Below are 20233 nucleotides of genomic sequence, written 5' to 3'. Positions count from 1 at the left end.
ACTCTGGGCTATCCGTACCCCCTTCCCCCCCCTCTTCTTGATCCCCTATGTGTGAAAGTAGCAATAACTGTGCAAGACATACTCCCCTGGCTCTGCAACCTAAGGTTTCCCCTATTTCACCTGGCCGTTCGTCAAAATCCATTCCCTTAAGTGTTTCCCACGGTATTATTCATCAACCGAACAAAGTACCGAATGGTAGACCACCCAGCTATGGAGTGTGCCGCTCATTAACTCATTTCACACCTCCATAAACAGCAATCACACGAACATTCTAAGCAGTCGGCTGTGTGGTCACCGTTCGTATAGACGAACACGTGGCGGCGGCCATCATGGTACACGAACAAAGGCATCGAGTGCATGAAACTAAAATCGGACACTCGAGTGTGAGAATACCGCTATGACTTCCACCTTCACCTAAGTTCACCTAGAAGCAGGGCCGGCGCTACCATAAGGCGGCCCAGGCGGCCGCCTTAGGGCGCACCGGCCCTGGGGGCGCAAAATCAGGCTGACCGGAAGGAGGGAAGCGCACTGCACTCCCCTCCAACCGACGGCCTATTGTAGCGTGGCCAAGCGCCCGGTTCTGCGGGCGCGCGAGGGAGCACTCTCCCATGTGTGCTTCCTCTTCAGCTCCCTTGCGCGCCGCATACTGATACCGGAGCCGGAAGATGACGTCATCTTCTGGCGGCGGCATCCCTACGCGGTGCGCGAGGGAGCTGAAGAGGAAGCACACATGGGAGAGAGCTCCCGCGCGCGCGCGTGCCCGCCCGCCAGCCATCCTGCCAGCCTGCCTACCCGCCCGCCCAGGAGCCCAGCAGCACCACTGGACCCCAGGGAATCCCTTCAGCACTCCAAAAAGGTAAGGAGGCTGGGGGATTAAATTAAAAAAAAAACATGTGTTAGTGTGAGTGTTAGTGTCTGCTAGTGAGTGTCAGTGAGTGTGTCTGCTAGTGAGTGTCAGTGTGTGTGTCTGCTAGTGAGTGCTAGTGAGTGTCAGTGAGTGTGTCTGCTAGTGAATGTCAGTGTGTGTGTCTGCTAGTGAGTGCTAGTGAGTGTCAGTGAGTGTGTCTGCTAGTGAGTGTCATTGTGTGTGTCTGCTAGGGAGTGTCAGTGAGTGTGTCTGCTAGTGAGTGTCAGTGAGTGTGTCTGCTAGTGAGTGTCATTGTGTGTGTCTGCTAGTGAGTGTCAGTGAGTGTGTCTGCTAGTGAGTGTCTGTGTGTGTTTGCTAGTGAGTGTCAGTGAGTGTCAATGAGTGTCTGCTAGTGAGTGTCAGTGTGTGTGTCTGCTAGTGAGTGTCAGTGAGTGTGTCTGCTAGTGAGTGTCAGTGAATGTGTCTGCTAGTGAGTGTCAGTGAGTGTGTCTTCTAGTGAGTGTCATTGTGTGTGTCTGCTAGTGAGTGTCAGTGAGTGTGTCTGCTAGTGAGTGTCAGTGTGTGTGTCTGCTAGTGAGTGTCAGTGAGTGTCAATGAGTGTCTGCTAGTGAGTGTCAGTGTGTGTGTCTGCTAGTGAGTGTCAGTGAGTGTGTCTGCTAGTGTCAGTGAGTGTGTCTGCTAGTTTCAGTGAGTGTGTCTGCTAGTGTCAGTGTGTGTGTCTGCTAGTGAGTGTCAGTGTGTGTCTGCTAGTGAGTGTCAGTGTGTGTCTGCTAGTGTGTCAGTGAGTGTGTCTGCTAGTGAGTGTCAGTGAGTGTGTTACTGTGTGTCTCTTACTGACTGTGTTTGTGTGTGTATTAGTGAGTCTGTTTGATGTCTGTTAGTGAGTGTGTGTTTGTCAGTGAGAGTGTATGTTTTGTTAGTGAGTGTGTATGTATGTCTGTTGCTGTCCTACCACGTACTACCATATTGCACTATTGGTTTGCCTCTGTTTTTGCTTCCTTTTCATATTCTGCTATTAAGTGAAGCTACCAAGAAAATCTCATACCAGGACTAGAAGATCTATTGCCACTTTTGAGACTGTGCCTTACCATTTGGTATTTTTTATTCTTTCAAGTTTTATTATGGACTCTTTTTATATCCTGTGGGTTTTTTTTATTGCTCTTATTGATTTTAGCCCTCAGTGAATACTTTTCTAACAACCTACTATGTGCCCCTATGTAACGGCTACCCAGAGTGGAGAGGGGTATTTGCCGTTGGGGACGTCCTTTCTCCGGGCCAGGTGCTTGGCTGAAGTGAGGAGGCGAAGTCCCATCAGCTGGATCCCTGGAGCAGTAGAGAGGCAGAGCTCTGAGAAGAGCTAGTGATCATGCTGCAAGTTCCCTTTCAATAACGAGACACAGCTAAGTTTTGAAGGGTGAAGAAGAACTGATTTTTAATGGCAGGTACTCTCCTTTTATGCAGTGCTCCCATGCAAGGGAGACACCCACAAGCAATTATACAGTAACCAATAAACACAAGGTACAACCCACACATCTCCTCCCCTTAGATAAGCATTTAACACAATTAACAAGAACACATTTTTCCCCGAGTTTTGGATACACCCCCTGATAGCCCTAATCTGGGTGAGCAACATATTTAAAAATCACCCAGATAAGTCCAGGGGTTCGGGAGTTGTGGGGGTTTAAAGTTTTGACCGACCGCACAGGCACAGTAGCCGAAAACAGTTCCATAAGTTTTGGCCTTGCGGTCGATCTCTGTTCGTGTAATAAAAAGTCCTGGGCGGAGCTTGCCTACCGAGCAAAGCAGACGTGCCTGCTAAGAGCTCCTGAGCCTGAGGCCAAGATTTGGGTGTTCACGCCCGACCACCCAAGCGTACCAGCGGTGGATAGCGACAACTCTAACCAGGGGGTGATGCTGAATCGGGGGATACCCGTTATGAGACCCTCCGTCACTGTATCGACCACATCGCAGACTGCGGCCTACACGGGTGGGAGCCGAGGAGAGGCGGCCGCTCTCCCGGTTCTCTGGCTGAAGAGGGAGCACGCATATATTGCCTCCCCCCCCCCCCTGGACCGGTGGGGGATATCCCGGTCCATGCCGAGCTGGACGACCGCTTTGAATATGCGGCACACTTGGATGCCATCTTCCAAACACTCTGGCACAAACTAGAACTGCATATGCGACAGAACACTGAGGCAAGTTATGGCGCCCGATCCTCAAAGCGCCCACGTGGCGGTAACAAAGGACCCTTCCGTCCATGTTGCACACCCAGGCAGACAAAGCGCGCCAAAATGAAATGGCGCAGAAGAAGAATCCCTCTCATGCAGGCAGGGAAAAGCACATGGCGGCGCCCGAAAGCGACAACCACCCGATGCAAAACACAGCCAACCTCACCCAAGCAACCAACCAAAGTGCAATCCACTGCAAGAACCTGCAGAAGCTGGCGTCCCAACACCAGAGAGTCTCATACCGCAAGGGCACAGGTTCCTGAAGGGACAGCAGCCTTCCACTACCCAAGCACGCGGACAAGGGGGTCCCCGAAGCACCCAGAACCGACAGCAGAGAAAGGTGAGCCCCTAAAGGGAAACTACAGCACGGAGGACATTCCAGAAGGCATAGGATAAAGGGGATACTTTGGGACATGAGGCACGAAGCTTGGGATGCGCAGCCTCTTACGGTGGTGTACCATAGTTCCCAATTTAAGTACCTACCAACACACTCTCCCACAGCTGACTCTCGTATTTCACATACCTAGCCCATCCAAACCTCTGCAGGACTTCCTCACCTGTGAAAATTAGACACTGGCAAGCTTATACTCATATGTACTGTATACATAGCCAGAGAATTATAGTAATAAGCTTCATATTGTATGTATGATATTCCCGTCACTTGCATTTTTTGTCACCTATCTTACGCTTAGGAATGACATACTACTGCTCATGGGCATAATTCCCTCAAGCTTCCTGTTAATTTTTCTCCCCTTACTACTCATGCTCAAGATAAGCTCGGTTTAACTGCATACATCTTCTTAGCCTGTCATGGACAGAGAGCTCCCTCGGATGTAAGCTTATAGCTGTACGGGAAATGCTAGCTCAGGCTGACCCATATAATGGGGACTTTATAAGTGCTTTTATAAGACTTAATTTGTACCATGGGACCACCAACCCCTTCTATTCCACGCTTTAAGTAGCGAAGCGTCTTACCTGCAACAAACCGTTATATAGCATAGTCAGATATTCTATAAACCTGCTTCAAAAGCCTGATTTAAAAGCCTGATTTAAAAGCCTGATTTAAAAGCCTGATTTAAAAGCCTGACTTAAGAGCCTGATTTAAGAGCCTGATTTAAGAGCCTGATTTAAGAGCCTGATTTAAGAGCCTGATTTAAGAGCCTGATTTAAGAGCCTGTTTTAAGAGCCTGATTTAAAAGCCTGATTTCAAAACCTGTTTTCTACGCCTGATTTACAGGCCTATTTTCTCAGCCTGATGTATATGCCTGTCTTTTAAACCTGATACTCATGCATATTTTGTCTTTACAAATAACAAAAAAAAGGGTGCATTGTCTATTTACCCTCTATTGTAACTGTCTTAACACCTGCATATGGATTGCCTTTGGGGTACCATATGTATGCCTGTGACTACTATATGCACTACAAAAATAAAGAATTTAAAAAAAAAAAAAAAGTCCTGAATGACGTTCGTATGAATCCCATGATTAACTTAGTCTTTCTACCGAACGGCTGGACATTCGGTAGTTTCGGTACGAATTTATGGAAGTCTGGAAGTCTCAGCGGTGTTTGCCTAGCCGAGTGTCCGATTTTAGTTCCAGACACTCGACGGCCAAACACTGCTGTTTGGGAGTTTAAGATGGCTGCCGCCACGTGTAAAACTCCCAAAATGGCGGCCATCCAGGGACTTGAACAAAGCGTTCGCGGGTTTCAATATGAATACATTAGCCGAACAGGGAGGTAAATTGAAGCACAATTAGGCACCAGGGTGGTCCGGTGTTCGGTAGTTAATTTGGGATTTTTTAACAGTTTGTATTGTAGTCTATGGCAATCGGTTATACGGCGGTTTCAAATGAATGAACAGTTCACATAAAATATAGATCCTGCGAACGAGCTCAGAGGGCATCTGTTACACCCTACCTTTTTTTACTTTGTGTCACTATACCCCACTCCCTCTAGAATGTAAGCTCATTAAGTAGGGCACTCCACCTCTCTGTTCCTGTACGTCCAGTTGTCTGGTTACAATTACATGTCTGTTAGTCCAACCATTGTACAGCGCTACGGAATCTGATGGCGCTATATAAATAATAAAATAATAATAATGATAACCCTCTTGATCGTACTTTGTTGTGCGCCCGACCTGTAAGTTTAGAATTAGCAGGGTTATTCCTAGCTGGGCTCTTTCCCTTACCCATGTTTTGTGGCCTACCTCTGCGGGAGACAGGATGCGGGGATATGATGTGCGTAATGTACCCACCCTCTCCACTCAGCACCTGCCATGCACACTGGTTTCTTAGCTAGGCCGGGCTACGCAGAGATTTGGACATTTAGCAACATGGGCCTCTTTATACTATTTGCCTGAGTAGTGAGAACCTGCATTTGTGACCGTCTTACCCAAGTTCACAGTCTGCCCCTGGGTGCTGCAAATCTCCCCAGAATAAAATAAACAACTTAACATGAAAGAACAGTTTAGGCAATGATGCCCTAAAAACATTATATATAAAGTTTTACTATTATTATCAAAAAAATTATATACATGAAAAATGTAATAAATACAAAAGGCTAGCAGAAATTACACTCTCCACAAGAACATTACATTCAATTAAAACCGTCAATGAAAGCACTAAAATAAATACATAAATACTCTCTTTTGTTATCCAAATGGATCCAGCAAGATGCTACTTAGTCATGACTCGGAATATGTCTATATGGCACTACTACCTCCAAAATATGTGGGTGATCCCATCTGTAAGGAATACACCATATAGACATATTCCTTTTTATTAGTAATATAAATAGGCTATATTGAGGCTAAACTCTGTAATACCGAGTCTAGCCTCCAGATGCCGCCAAATGATTACTTATATTTTCTTATTGTTTGTAGTAAAATGCAATAGAGTTTGATTTAGTGGGAAACACATAGACTTTTAGTTATAATAATTATCCTGAGGAGATTCAGGACATTTGTGACTGTCACTATGCGGCTTTTTGGGGAGTTAGACTGGGAAGGCAAAAATGCCGCAGGGCCTGAGGGGGCAGATTTAATACTAATTAACACTAAACTCCCCTGTGTTCATATCAGCCTTTTTAACTATTATTCCGACTCTTTTTCATGTTAAAATCTTACATAAACATCTCCCTTTTCTTAAAATTACCAACACGGGCTTGACACTTACATCCTTGTCCTGTTCTTGCCTCAGTGCTATTTTGTGCCTTAATATAATATGCCAGAAAAATACACTCCGAGGGCTTGTAGTACAGTCAAAGTTTCAGTCCGACTTTTTTCAACTTTTACAGATTGCAAATACTATCAACTGAAGTTCCCGCAGGGCTCCCACAAGAGATTCCTTAGTTTCTCCAATCTATTTCGATTGCAGTAGTAACAAACGCTCAAATAGGACATGGTTACAATGCGGAGGTAGATGCAAATGTTGCAATTATATTACAAAATGCCCTACTTTCCACTCATCTACTAACAAGCTTTATGATATCTCTCACTTTATCTATTGTAGAACTAATTGTGCAATTTATCTCATTGTAGAACTCATAACGTGGGTCAAACCCAACGTGAACTTAAGGAACGCATCAGGAAACACACTTTGGACATTGCCAAAAAGAATATAAATTCCCCTGTAAGTCGTCACTTTGAGGCATGCAGAGCAGATACATTTCTTATTTTCAGGTGATCCAAAGGTGCTTCACACCTAAAAGAGGCGGGGAAATGAAGACCATGCTAAACAAGAAGAAAGCCTTTTAGATACTTCCGTAAAATACTAGACTCCCATATGGCGTTAACTGTGAATGGGATAAATACAATAATATACGACATTAAGTTCATGCTTTGTGGACTAATTTGTGTAGTTGTGTTTATCTTCCTTTCTCATTTCATTTATTATTTATTGAGTATAACTCAATATATACTTTGGGGTAGTTAGATATCTTTTTGCCCATTTTCATAACTTGTAGTTATTAGTTTGTATGTTATATTTTTTTATTAATATGTTGTTTGTATTATTTTCCCCCTTTTTGTCCCCACTCTCTTGATGTATGTATTATATATAATATAATAAAATTACCGGCTGTGTAAAATATAATGAAATGGTCCTCCAGGAGGCTGACTGTTACTCAGCACAGCGAAACAGTTGATGGAGCTCTGTTGCTTGCAAGTCTGGACCTGGATGGCTTTTAACTTAGGTTGTTGCTTACGGCAGTGTTTTTACTTGCTTGGCAATTCCATTTTATGTATCAAGGAATCAATTGTATCATTAAAATGTTGGTTTGGTCATTTTAGTTTGTAGAAGATTTTTTTTTTATACATTTAAAACATTTTAATTTATTTACATGCTTCATGTAAATAACATCAATGGCAACATATTTACATGCCTTAGCGCCCAAATACTCCTCATGCCCCCCAATCTTTGTATTTAATTTAATAAGGTTTATTCTTGATCAAGAGATGCTTCAACATTCTAAATAGGGTTTACAGACTTCATTATCACTTTTACTTTCCTTGTATCCGATATTTACTCTAAATTCATGTGTTTCTCTGCTCTGCTTTGATGATGTTTCTTATTCAGAGATTGAAGTTGGCTTTTAAAGGAGCGCTATAGTGTTAGGAATACAAAACTGTATTCCTATCACTATCCTGTCCCTCTGTCCCAACCCCCACCCCAGCAAATAGAAGTTACACTTAAAAAAGAGCAGAGAATTCAGGGCTTGAATAATGCTGGTGTAGTTATATTTAGCAGGTTAACCCGGTGTCTCTCTTGTCCGGTAAATAAAAGTCAGATAGGGGGAGGGTTGAGATCCAGTGCCACTTAAGCTCTGGAATCAGTTAAGTGTAAAAAGAGAGAGGTTAGTGTAGTGCCTGAGTGTCTCTAAAAAGAACATGTAATGGCAAGAAAAGAAAATACAGGAACTAATAGTGTAAAAAGTTTAGGTATGATGATGAGGAATAAAAGTAGTAAGATGTAAATTAATTTTTTTTAGGAGTTTTAATCCAGCTCCAACTTAAGCATCTGGGCGAGATGATCGCTTGCCTGTGGATATAGTGAGGCACTTGTTCTGTAGGTGGTTCTTCCTTTGTAGGGTAGAGAGTCTCATAGGTATAAAAGGAGAACAGAATAAAATAATATAGTGTACTTTGAGCTTAAAATTCCAAAAGAAAGCCGGTATATAGATGTTCACTCACATGTTCAGGAGCCTAATAATGGCTCCCAGGGTATGGCATGAAGTGGTATAGGAAGTGTAGATCCTCTCCATATATATAAAAAGGGAATAAAACAGTATAGTGCACACCGTAAAATAGAAGTGTAAAAGCAGAATAAAAACGTATTACATGGAACAGAGCAGGATACGGTTTGCTCAATCCTAGGTGCAAGGATATTAAGATCAGGAGGCAAGCAGCAGAAAGGTAAGGTCCAGCCCAGGTAAGATCAGGAGGCAAGCAGCAGAAAGGTAAGGTCCAGGTAAGATCAAGAGGCCAGAAGCAGAAAGGTAAGGTCCAGGTTTTTTATTGAAAAAACAAAACAAAAAAAACCCATAAAATTATAGCTGAAAAGTTAATAAAAATGTATAAAAACAATATCTGTAATAGGGAATATTTTCATATGTATTGGCACTTTACCATCTGCAGTAGTGCTGGTATCAAGGTAGCCCACAAATATACCTTATATAAAACAGCCTAAAAAATCAAACGTCAATGGCTGTGTCTCTGTGCCCCTTCAATGTTGTCATATACCTGGTAAAGGTACATACGTGGCTATTGCTGTACTCAGATGACATAGCTGAGCAACATATGATGTATGAATGTAAGCTCGATTGAGCAGGGTCCTCTTCAACCTATTGTTCCTGTAAGTTTATTTGTAATTGTCCTATTTATAGTTAAATCCCCTCTCATAATATTGTAAAGAGCTACGGAATCTGTTGGCGCTATATAAATGGCAATAATAATAATAATAATAATACTGCTGTAGCACACATAAGGTTTACAAAATATAGATTACAAACTCATTGTGTGTGTCAAAAAGGCATACACAATGCTTATTACCACTACACTTGGTGCAAAATTATTATGTGGTGTGCCGGAACCGACGTATGGGATAGGCCTGTCATATAGTGATAAAGGGGTGAGGTGGGAGGGATGAACCCAGCGATACCAGTTCTGATTAGGAGGGGGCCTGAGCTTATATAGCGGGTAACCCCTCCCACAATTACAGGCTAGGCCTTTCTAATTGTAGTCGGGGAAATAAGCCATATAGTAAGATAAGTACATAAGAATATAACAGTCGATTGTGGTGTGCCGGAACCGACGTATGGGGTAGGCCTGTTGGGGAGGTCAAAAAGGTTGGTGTAACGAAATAACTTATTGAACATGAGTTACATTGCTAGACCTTTAAATGCCAATCTTAATTCTTGTTCTGGTTGTGGAAAGTAAGTGGCGTATGCAGTAGATTTCCACCGCCCTAGTCTTTTAATTATGAGTCGGGACGTTGTGGCTTGAAGACGCAGAAGCGGCTCAAATTCTAAATGAGTGTCCTGAAAATCCTGTGGGGTCAAGACCGAGTCTGATGAACAAAGTGTAATGAAAGTAGTGGAGTATTAGGACCGAGACCTACCAGGGTAGCAAGATATGTGTCAAATAATGTGACAGGGCACCATTGATTACCGGTGGGATAATAGCAGACTTTGATAGGTGGACCTAGCTGATTGTTAAGGTGACAAAAGGAGATAAATGCAATAATAGAGTCTAGTGAATGAGTGTCGCTTATCTGATAGTCTGTCGTGAATTTGGTATATAGGGTAAATGCTTGATTGTATGCACGGGATGTGTTAGTAGAGAGGGCTGCACCAGCTAAGTATCTGCCATGTGATAGCAGTCTCTCTAGTCCAGAATGAGATCTTGGAATGAGGGGGTACTGATCGGTCTGGCGTTGGCTGTAGGATGTATCCTGAATAAAATCATGTTAACCTTCGTATTAGTTTCATGATAGTGAGTTCTGCCTTGTTTATGATGTCACAGGCTGCTTTGTTATCGGAGAAGCATTTTATTTCTTTATATATCTGGTATGTGAGCGCTCCAATTAAAATAAACAAATAATAATAAAATAAAATAGTATAATAATGACCACTAAAGCTTGAAACACCACAATGACCACCAAATGTAAAATCAGCAAAGAAACTGGCATATACACTGGGTAAATCTATCTAAATAAATGTACTATAAACATGTACAAAGTATATAAAAAAACTTCATTTATTGTATAAAAAACGAAACATGATTGTATCAAACAACACAATTGTATCAAACAATCACAATTGTATACAATCATGTTTCGTTTTTTATACAATAAATGAAGTTTTTTATATACTTTTACATGTTTATAGTACATTTATTTAGATAGATTTACCCAGTGTATATGCCAGTTTCTTTGCTGATTTTACATTTGGTGGTCATTGTGGTGTTTCAAGCTTTAGTGGTCATTATTATACTATTTTATTTTATTATTATTTGTTTATTTTAATTGGAGCGCTCACATACCAGATATATATTTTTCTAGTTTACTCAGATAAGTCGCTCTCCTGTATGTGATGCAGCCCTGCTTCTAGTGATTTTATTGGATCTATCTATCACCCCCATTCTCACTGTCAGTTCCTTTATATTTGCATTTTATTTCTTTCCCCTGCCATAGGAGGCTGCAACTATCGTATAGATTGTGAATAGGGCAGATGTAGTGTTGAATGCAGGCAAACCAAGGGTCTCTACTGTCCAGGAATCTCTAAACCAGTCATTGCCAAAGATGGGTGCAAACCCTGTGTGAGCTGCGGCATCGGTCCATATGACCAGGGAGGAATCTGGTAGGGATGTAAGGAACATGGCTTTCCCATTCCAATGAGATAGGAACCGCAGCCACATGTGTAGATCTGTCATGGCGTGAGCATCTAGTGATGAGAAGCTGGTGTCGGTATTGAGCAGAGGGAGAAGCACAACAATCCAGAGATGAATGCCCGGCCTTGTGGAATAATTTTCATGGCGAAGTTCAACGTGCCCAGTAAGGATTGTAGGTCTGACCTGGTACACGTGTTCCTGGCCAGAAAATATTCCACCAACTCTGATTTGCCGGGCCTTCTCCCCTGGTAACTAGCCTGTAAAGTGACAGTGTCTAAGTGAATACCCAGGAAGGTAAGATATGGTGGTCGGGCCTATCGTGTTTTCTTGGGACAGTGGTACCCCCAGTGCTGCAAATCGGGCCAGGGTCTTCTGGAGACTGACAGTGCAGGACTGAGGTAGTTCTATGGAAAGGAAGTCATCAAAATAATGTAGAACTGAGGGGCAATAAGTGATGTTTAGAAGTAGCCAACATAGTGTGTCGGCACATATATCAAACAGTTTCGGACTGCTTTTGGCTCCAAAAGTTAACCGAGTCGCAAAATAATATTTGTTCTCCCACCTTATGCCATGCACGTGTCACAGGGATGGGTGAATGGGTAGGAGCTAGAAAGCGTTAGAAATATCATTTTTTCCTAACCAAGCTCCTACCCCTGCCCTTAGAATGGCTTGAATGGCATCATCCACTGTGGTATATTGCAGGGGGAACTTTTCAGAGGGGATTAGTAAATGCTGGGGGTAGCTAAAGAATGTGGAGTGGACAAATCATAAATAAGCCTTTTTTATTGTTGAACTTTCCAGTGGCTATACCTATTGGGTTGGTACGCCAGCTGGGAAATGGAGGATGAACCCGTTGGTAACTCTTTCAAATCTGTGGTGACAGGGTCAAGGAGGGCTGACTGTAGGTTGGGACATTCATGAATCCCTGTGGGGAGTGTAACAAGGCCAGTGTGGAAACCGTCTGTGAAGCCTTGGATCAGGAAGACAACTAGGTGATGGGAAAGGTATGCCTGGAGGTAAAATGCCAGGTTGTCGATGCTAACTTTGGTCAGTCATTGTTTTAGGTACAGACAATTTGGACACATAGTTTTGGTGTGTGCCCTGAAACCAATTGAGCAGATGTGCAGCAGTCTGCACGAGCTAAATCCACAACTTCCAGATTTAAAGTTGTTGCAGATTTGAGCATTCCCAAGGTATACTATGTGTCTGCCCAACCTGTCTTTCAATCCTCTGTGTTCTGCCCAGGGCTGGCGCTACCATAAGGCGGCCCAGGCGGCCGCCTTAGGGCGCACCAGCCCTGGGGGCACAATGTCAGGCTGACCAGAAGGAGGGAAGCGCACTGCGCTCCCCTCCAGCCGGTTACTATCTGTAGCATGGCCGAGCGCAGCCCAGAGATGCCCGCCCGCGGAGCCCAGCCTCGGCCCGTCCACCTCCTACCCTGGTGTCTGCCGACTGCCGCAGGCTGTGTGGAGGGGGCGGGGATATGAATGACAGTGATGGGGCTGGGCTGCAGGACGGGACTCCACGGAGCCAGAGAGCATGCACCCCAGGGACAAGATTAAACAGATGTAAGTATGTAATTATGTATGTATGGATGTCTGTCTCTGTATGTATGGATGTCTGTCTGTATGTCTCTGTATGTCTATGTATGTATGTCTCTGTATGTCTATGTATGTCTGTCTCTGTATGTATGTCAGTTTCTGTATGTATGGATGTCTGTCTGTATGTCTCTGTATGTCTATGTATGTCTGTCTCTGTATGTCTATGTATGTCTGTCTCTGTATGTATGTATGTCTCTGTATGTATGTATGTCTATGTATGTCTGTCTGTATGTCTCTGTATGTCTATGTATGTATGTCTCTGTATGTCTCTGTATGTCTGTCTCTGTATGTATGTATGTCTGTCTCTGTATGTATGTCTGTCTCTGTATGTCTATGTATGTATGTCTCTGTATGTATGTATGTCTCTGTATTTATGTATGTATGTATGTCTCTGTATGTATGTATGCATGTTTGTCTCTAAATGTCTGTATATATGTCTCTGTATGTATGTGTGTAACTGTGTGCCTTTATGTCTCTGTATGTACGGATGTATGTATGTGTCTGTGTGTCTCTGTATGTCTTTGTATGTATGTTTCTGTATGTATGTATATGTCTGTATGACGGTTTGCCCCTGTATGTATGTATGCCTGCATGCCTGCATGCCTGTATGTTTCTGTATGCCTGTATGTCTTGTATGTATGTTTCTGTATGCCTGTATGTACATATGTATGTGTATGTATGCCTGTATGTCTCTGTTTCCCTTTATATATGTATGTGTCTGAATGGCGGTATGTCTCTGTATGCATGCATGTCTTTGTATGCCTGTGTGTATGTATGCCTGCATGCCTGTATGTTTCTGTATGCCTGTATGTCTCTGTATGTATGTATGTATGTATGTATGTGCCTGTATGTCTTTGTATGTATGTTTCTGTATGCCTGTATGTGTCTGTATGACGGTATGCCTCTGTATGTATGCATGTCTTTATATGCCTTCATTTCTCTGTATGCATGTATGTCTCTGTGTCTGTATGTCTCTGTATGATTATTTCTCTGTTTTATGACAGTGTACCTTTATGACTTTGACTGTGTGACTGAAAAAGTATGGCTGTGGCTTGGGAGGAAATACACACAGGTAAAGATGATTTTTTTTTATTTTATTTTAACCCCTTAAGGACCAAACTTCTGGAATAAAAGGGAATCATGACATGTCACACATGTCATGTGTCCTTAAGGGGTTAAAGGAGGGTAAGGGCGCCAAAATGCATCTTCACCTGTGTAACTAAAAATCCTAGCACCGGCCCTGGTTCTGCCGTGGAGGAACCGAAGGAAGCACCACTAGTGGTAGGAAGGCTTGGATCGACTGGGCACAAGTTGGTGGAGTGTGCGATGGAGGCGCACTAGACACAAGATGGAGGCTTTTGGCCGGTGAAATGGCGGCAGAAAAGTTCTTTGTCCAGCTTACTCCCTAGCCAAAAAGATTTGTGATAATCATAAAAGGATAAGCCACCATACTTGTGCCCTAGGTCCACAAACTTGTGCATATACAAATCCAACTGCTCCCTAATGTTGCAGGGAAGTGGTACACACTACGTCATGATAGAAGCCGAAGGCAAGAACAAACTCGGGTATGGTAAGCTTTCAGTTGAGTCTAGGGTATCTGGCTTTTAGCACAACCGAAAGATCACTGTAGCAATAGGCCTTGTTCTCTACTACGTCCTGAGAAGCGATAAGCAATGATACTAGGTTTATGTCCTTGCCTTCAAGAATATCTTTACCTATGGTCGGGGGTAAAAAGTGTGCAGGCGTAATGATGTAAGTGGATTTGCTTGGCTTTGGGTTCATGGGGGTGTCATTACCATGGTGAAGGGGAGCCGAAGTGGAGGTTGGTATGGGTGAGGTGACTGACGATGTCTGGGGGGATACCAACTTGTCCAGCCTAATGCTGATCGTGTTGATAGAGGCCAGGAGAGATGACATCAGGCCCTTGATCTCAGTATAATTATCGGAATGCAGGACCACTCCAGGCTGGGGGGTGCATGTGTTGGCAATGAAAATGTTATATAGTTTGGCCTAGCTGGCTGTAGCTGGAAACGGGACCACCATGCGATGTAAGTCGGCCGCGAGCTTAGGGATAGTCCATGACCGGAGAGAGTACGGACTGGCTGGTTCTAAGTTCTTGGTAGGGGTGCTTGGGCCGGGTGGTAGGCCTAGTTGGGGTTTCGGGTATAGCTAGTTCTTCTTCTTGGTCGGGAATTTGAGACATACTAAATTAAAGCAGAGTAAAGATATGGCCTTAATCGTGAGTAAAGGTGCCTGTGTCAACTGGTACTAGCTAGGCCAGAGGCGAAACATTATCTGTCCTACAAGGAAGGTGAAGCCCTGCTAGTGCCAAGTGTCGAGAGAGGCTCTATCTATGAGGAGGGCCGAATGGACGGGGGCCACTTGAATGACGTGGCAGGATTGTTGGCCTCTCGGTGACTGTAACAAGACATAATGTGATTGGTTGTGACTGGTGAGGCCCTAACTGGTAACCGACAGTGGTTGTAGTGAGGCTCTAGCTATGCGTTGGACCGAGGGGCGTATACCTCTGATGAGGATGGATGTTGGCCTCACAGGAGTAGTTTAACTTATGATAGGCTAGGGGCAATACGCTATTCATTAACAGTTGACAGCCCTACTTATTTGGGATACAGGGAGTAAGGTCAAACGATGACGTACCTAATAGTGAAACGTAAGGGTTCACTACGGAGAATAGAGGATACTTGAGAATCTGAAAAATTAGAATAGCTGGTTACGTCTGGGTTGGCTTAATTGGGGTTACCAATATAATTTTTTATTTTTTTTGTGAGTGATCTCATCTGATGAATTGGTAACAGTGGTGCTGTCAGGAGTAGTACTTTAATGCCAGTTCGGGGTGTTATCTGAGGATAAAGCTAGAGTTATCCTCTATACCAGTGATGGCGAACCTTTTTGAGCCCGAGTGCCCAAACCGCAATACATGCCAACTTTTTTTCCCTTAAAGTGCCAACACGGCAATTGTGTGTGTGTGGGGGGATGCGTGTGTGTGGGTGCGTGTGTGTGTGGGGGTGTTGTGTGTGTGTGGGGGTGTTGTGTGTGTGTGGGGGTGTTGTGTGTGTGTGGGGGGGTGCTTGTGTGTGTGGGGGTGTTGTGTGTGTGTGTGGGGGTACTGTGTGTGTGGGGGGGGTGCTGTGTGTGCAGGGTGCTGTGTGGGGGGTGCTGTGTGTGAGGGGGGGTGCTGTGTATGTGTGAGAGGGGTGCTGTATGTGTGTGTGTATGAGGGGTAATGTGTGTGTGAGAGGGGTGCTTTGTGGGGGGTAGGGGTGCTGGGCGGGGGTAAGGTGCTGTGGGGGGTAGGGGTACTGCTGGGAGGGTAGGGATACTGTGTGGGGGGTAGGGATACTGTGTGGGTGTAGAGGTACTGCTGTGGGGGGGTAGGGGTGCTGTGGGGGGTAGGGGTACTGCTGGGGGGATAGGGGTACTGCTGGGGGGTAGGGGTACTGTGTGTGGGGGGAAGGGATACTGCTGGGAGTGGTAGGGGTACTTCTGGGGGGGTAGGGGTACTTCTGGGGGGTAGGGGTACTGCTGGGGGGTAGAGGTGCTGGGGGGTAGGTGTACTGCTGTGGGGATAGGGGTGCTTGGGGGGGTAGGGGTACTGCTGGGGGAGTAGGGGTGCTGTGTGTCAGTATCCCCCCCCTCTCCTCCCTCCTTCTTACCTTTAATGAAGTAGGGGGGGGCGGCACAGCCATCCCTGGTGGTCCGGTGGTGGTAAGCACTGCAGGGGGAGAGATCTGTGAATCAGCTCCCCTGTCGTCCCGCGTGATGTTGTGTGGAGCGTTGCCATGGTAACGCTCGGCAATGCTCTACACAGCATCGCGCGGGAGGATAGGGGAGCTGCATCACAGATCCCTCCCCCTGCCTCCCGACCCGGAAGCAGAGTAGGCGCCTGCCATTTCGGGCAGGCAGGTGCCTACTCTGCATTGACGGCGAACCTATGGCCGCGTGCCCACAGAGAGGGCCTGGCGTGCCACCTGTGGCACGCGTGCCATAGGTTCGCCATCACTGCTCTATACCATCTTAGTCATATAAACACAGGGGATGAGGTGATCTATTGATATAGCTGCAATGGACTAGGAGTGGGAATCCGATGAGTCCCCAAGGTTCTGGGGAAGAGTTGAAAAGATGTCAGGGGGCCTGGAACAAAATGAGGGCGAGTACAGGAGGTAGTGGTTACTCATATATTCAGAACATACAAAGGATGGAATAGGCCATACGGTATGGGATAAGCTGGAGTCTGCTAGAGTAGGTTAGTGGATTGTTTTAGAAATTTGCAATACCTGAGAGGGGAAGGGTGAGGGAGTTAGTGATTTACGTAGGGTTGCGTATCACTTAGGTTGCGTGAGAATAACACCTAAAAGGTTTATTTATTTATTTATTTTCTGATTGAAGAGAACCAGAATACTTCTTAAATGGGTATAAGAAATGAGGCGGTCAAGTGCGACCACGAGTAGAAGCAATGTTAGGATAAATACCTAGTATAGGGGATAGATAATATTAGTAAGTTTAGTAATGTGGAAAAAGAGTAATAGTCGTGTGGAAATATTATAATACTACCGTTAGCATATTAGTAGGGTATAATTACGCCTTAACGTGAATATATGGGGGTACCGATGGTGACCCAACAGCAATGATCATATAAGGTACTATAAATAGCTTAAACAATTAAGGTAGGGAAAGAAGAGGAGAGAAAAAAAAAAACATTTTCATGTCATTATTTCTTTCGCCACCAGGGGTCGTTGTGAGCAGCCGCATGTGTGGTAAGTATGATTAGAATGAACTTGTTCGTTTGACGAATGACCGGCTTGCCGACCAGTGTTGGAGGGTAAGTGCCAGAGTGGTGAATGCGCATGCGTGGAGTGAGGTCCCGAACGGAGCACGGAACGACAAGGTAAATATGAATGAAAGTTGGGTGAATGAGCCTGAGTGCATGAACAGGCGCCAGGCGTCTGGCTGAGTGTGGTGTGAATGGGCGACTCACGGTTCTGGGACCCTGGAAACGGAACACTGGAGCAGGTAAGTATAATCTGGCGCTGGTACGCCGCGATGGTGGCTGAGCAGGATAGGAGTTGGAGCCATAGTCAGTCTGGCAATATGAAGTAGGAGGACCTGACAGCAGGTAAGGACGCCGACCGGATGGCACCGACAACAGTCAGTAGGAGGCAGGTAGCACTTGTTCGGAAGCAAGACCACGTGGGAGCGATGTCCAGGTAAGTTGAACCGGTAGTTAAAGGTTCTGCATGAACCCAGCGATACCAGTTCTGATTAGGAGGGGACCTGAGCTTATAAAGCCGGGTAACCCCTTCCACAATTACAGGCTACGCCTTTCTATTTATATGTGTATATGCCAAAAGAAAAACCACAATTTTACTCCAATATTTAGCAGAGATTGGCGGTGAAATGGCTACGTATAAAGTGTCAATATATCCTTAGGTAAATAGCCTGGGATGTCTACTTTATATAAATATATACCTTTGTGTGGCAATTTTGTTTTCTGTGATGGATATTAAACTTCCAAGACAAACATACCAAATTCCCTGTCCTAATGTGTTTTATACCCCACCTCCTATAGACTGTAAGCTTGTTTGAGCAGGGCCCTCTTCAACCCTTCGTTTCTTTGAGTTTTCTTGTAATTGTCCTATTTATAGTCAAATCCCCCCTCTAATAATATTGTAAAGCGATACAGAATCTGTAGGCGCTATATAAATCGCAATAATAATAATAATAGAAATAATAATAACTTCTAAAATTGTTTCACATTTAAATTTTATTTTAGACCTTGTAGTTTGTGACCTGTAACTTTCAAAATAAACTGAAATCCTACACATATTATGTACTTTGTAAATCAAGACACATAAATGAATGGATTTTTAATTACTTTTCCTAATCTGGACATAATATGCACACATTATTATTGCCAAAACTGTGAAAAATGTTTTTGTTTTTTTTCCATTATTTTGCATTTTTTTGTTAATGCTAACCCTACACTGTAACGGACCGTTTCAGCATAAAAGGGAAAAATCCGTTTAGGCGATAATCCCCTTTTCCATAGAGACAGGCACAGCTACTGCAGAACACCAAACTCCCGATCTGGATATAAAATAACACTCCGAACTGGAACAGCTGAACAAGAAAAGCATACAATCCGCTTACACTCTTGGCAGTCAGCTTACAATCCAATTCCCCCCAAGAACGAGACGACACTTCATTTTGAGGGTTAAACAGGAACTCTAGACTGGGACACCCAGTCTGGCTTTTATTTCCAACTCACACATACAGGCCACACCCAGGGGAAGGCATAAAAGAACCAATGACATAGATGTTACCTCCCACACATCCCCTCCCCTTAGTGTGACACATAATCCCATTATGCATACAGAGTAAAATATACTTTTACACAACTTTCATAACTTTAAAACCATACATCACATTCACATAAAAATACATATCCACAATCAATCCATTCAGGGGAACAACATATTAAAAAATGGCATGAATCCGACCAGGGGTTTAAAAGTTACTAAAAGTATCTTTTGGGCCCTGGCTTGCAGCATGGCACAATCTGGCTCAAACAGAAGTAAAACATCCCCCACAATGCATCCCGGCTTCCTCCCTTCTGCCCTGGAGATAATTGGAGAAGTAATCCAATTATCTAGGACTAGAGTCAGACTCCATTAACCACATGGTTGCAAAAAGACAGTAAAAGACATAAAATTACATACTGATACATTTAACACATAAAACACACATTTCTACATATCCCCAGTTTAACTGAACACATAAATACCTACATAATATTTAGCAGGGTTAAAGTACCATGTTCTACAGTCTTAAAGGTACAGTATCACAAAAGTCCCAATAAGTTTAGGAGGACCCTTAAAGGCCCAGTAGCAGTAATATAAATCATTACATGCCCACATATAGTTTTTATAGAGCAATATGTCCAGGGGCCGTAGTCGCAGGGCAGGAGGCTAGCAACCAGGCTTCTCCAGTTCACAGTGGCGAAGTTGGTTTCGCCACAATTCTCCCCTTTACCAATTAGACTAACAGGGTATCTGACCTCCTGCCGGTCAGTGCCCTGGTTAGTCCAGCAACCCACCCACAAAACAGAAATAGTAGAGCAGCCCACCCACAATAAATAGTTACTACACCTGGGTGAGGGAGGATCTTGTCCGGGTTCAGGTGCCTCACCACGGCTGTGTGGGGGGCTGGTAGGCTGCCTTGGTGGGTTGCTGAGGGGGCAGAGACCAGCGGTACTCTGTCCTGTTGCCAGCACTACCACGGGAGTAGTCTGGTGGGAGCCTGGTTGCTGGAGACCGACTGTCTCCCCTTTAGATATATCGCTCTGTGGCTGGGGGACAGGACCGACCGTCCCTACCCCTGGTGCTGTAAGTGCAGAGACTACGGTCCCATCTGCACCGATGTGGGGCTTAACATCTCCCCTTGGTGGGTTAGGCTGCCGCTGGAGAGAGGGTGTAACAAGCTCCTCTCTCTGGACGGTAAACTGCCGCTGGGGAGGGGGGTTAGCAGGCTCCTCTCCCTGCCACTCTCTCAGCTGGTGGAAAGGGGGACCAGCTGTCTCCCCTTTCATTCTCTTGTCCGGCTGCTGGGGTGCGAGACGGACTGTCTCTGCTCC

This window comes from Pelobates fuscus, chromosome 6 (assembly GCF_036172605.1).
Source record: "Pelobates fuscus isolate aPelFus1 chromosome 6, aPelFus1.pri, whole genome shotgun sequence".
NCBI lineage: Eukaryota > Metazoa > Chordata > Amphibia > Anura > Pelobatidae > Pelobates > Pelobates fuscus.
The sequence above is the reverse complement of the archived record's forward strand: the minus strand, read 5'-3'. Positions refer to the sequence as shown.